Here is a 1,772-nt window from a genome sequence, read left to right as displayed (position 1 = left end):
AATATTTCTTAATCGAGAGTAAAAGCAATGACACCTTACATTACTCATGTATAGTTATATGTATGTTAAGTGTAAGTAAGTTTAAGTTTGTAAGGTATCATCTGCTAAAAATGTTGTGTTTCATGTATGAGCAGTGGGACATGTTGGCTGATGATGATGCCGAGTGGGTGGCGGCCAACGCGGCCGCCTTCTTCGAGAACGTCACCGAAGAGGACGTCGCGGCCGTGGAGGTTGCCCACCAGGTACTCGACTTGGTGGAGCACGGCGTTAGGGTCAACGACGCCGACGCCCCCATGGCCCTGAGCACGTCAGCGCTCGCCGCAGCTGCAGTTCCTCCACCGCCGTTGCACTGGGTGGCCCCCGTCACCCCCGCGCCCCCAGCACGAGGGGGTAATCACTCCGTGAAAATGCGTACACCTCAACTTTTCACATATCCACTTTTATTCACTTTTTCACCGTTTTACAACGTTCACTGCATTTCTATGCCTATGTCCCTTCTATTTTATTCATTTTTGATCTGATCAACGCACGATAAGTAACTTTTGTCCTCAATATCTGTCAGTTTTCAACACTTTCAGTCAACCTTTTTGTCACTTTCACTTTAACTATTATAGAAATGTGCACACCAACTTTCTGTAGTAATTACCCCCTCGCCCCAGCATCAGCCCTTCCTCCGCCCCCGCTCCACTGGGTGACGCCCACGCCCACCCCTACACCAGACGACGGCGCTGTCGCGGGGCCCTCACGGGGATCAGCATCAGCTGTTGAAGATGTAAGTATATCTGTATGGTATGTAGTTCTAGATCTCCTCCAGGTGCCGCCGATGCTGTTGTTGTGCTCCTCGTTGCGCTTGGGCTCGTCCTGGAGGCCGGGCGGAGAACTGTGTCCGCAGGTGTAGTAGCTGAGCATAAGCGTCGTCGGGGAGGGCAGGTCAGGGAGTGCGTCGAGCAGCAGGGCAGCGCGTCGAAGTGACGCAGGTGGAGAGGTGTCGGAGGGCGAGCAGGTCGGGCAGCACGTCGCAGAGGGCAGGCAGGGCGAGCAGTGCGTCTTCATTGCAGCTGCTCCTGTAGTTGTTGATGTACAACCTCCGAGGTCGCTTTGTTGCTCGGACAGTGCGTCGCACTTCGTGTTGTGCACCTAGAGCATAGTGCCAGACTCCGTTGAGGTCGCGCAGGGGTGGCAGCGGGGTGGGTCACTGTCAATGTACTAACACTCACATCTGTTGCAGGACTCGGCTTTCCGTGAGGCTGCCCGGCGCAGCGTCGCACGCAGAAACCTACTCCTCAGCGGGGGGAGGAAGGTGAAGAAGATTAGGCCCGAGCAGCTCGCGGCGGCGCTGGCGGTGCCACTCATGTCACCGCCAATGCGACAAGTCGCCGAGGCCCGCCCCTCCACTTCGAAGAAGTCGGTAAGATGTCAAAAATTTTGTTTACGTTGTTACTGAGCTTCACTATCAAACAAAACCTAATGTTACCTGTTTTGTTGCAGGATGTCTTTAAAGGCCTGGGGGGCTTCAGCCCCAGCCAGAGAGAGCCGTGAGGAAGTGAAGGAGCGGGCGCGGCAGGCCCTGCAGCGCCGTGAAGAGGCCATGCGTAAGAAGAAAGTAAGTGTGTGTGTGTGTGTGTAGATATTTGTGTTTATGTGAAATTAATTTTGTTGGCTGAGCGATTAGCGAAGCCTATTACTCCGTCTGGTCGGAAAAAACTTTTTCTGTCTGTCTGTCTGTGTATCTGTCTGTCTGTCTGTCTGTCTGTCTGTGTGTCTGTCTGTCT

The sequence above is a fragment of the Frankliniella occidentalis genome, unplaced genomic scaffold (assembly GCF_000697945.3).
Source record: "Frankliniella occidentalis isolate FOCC.00 unplaced genomic scaffold, Focc_3.1 Scaffold55, whole genome shotgun sequence".
NCBI classification, from domain to species: Eukaryota; Metazoa; Arthropoda; class Insecta; order Thysanoptera; family Thripidae; genus Frankliniella; species Frankliniella occidentalis.
The sequence above is the reverse complement of the archived record's forward strand: the minus strand, read 5'-3'. Positions refer to the sequence as shown.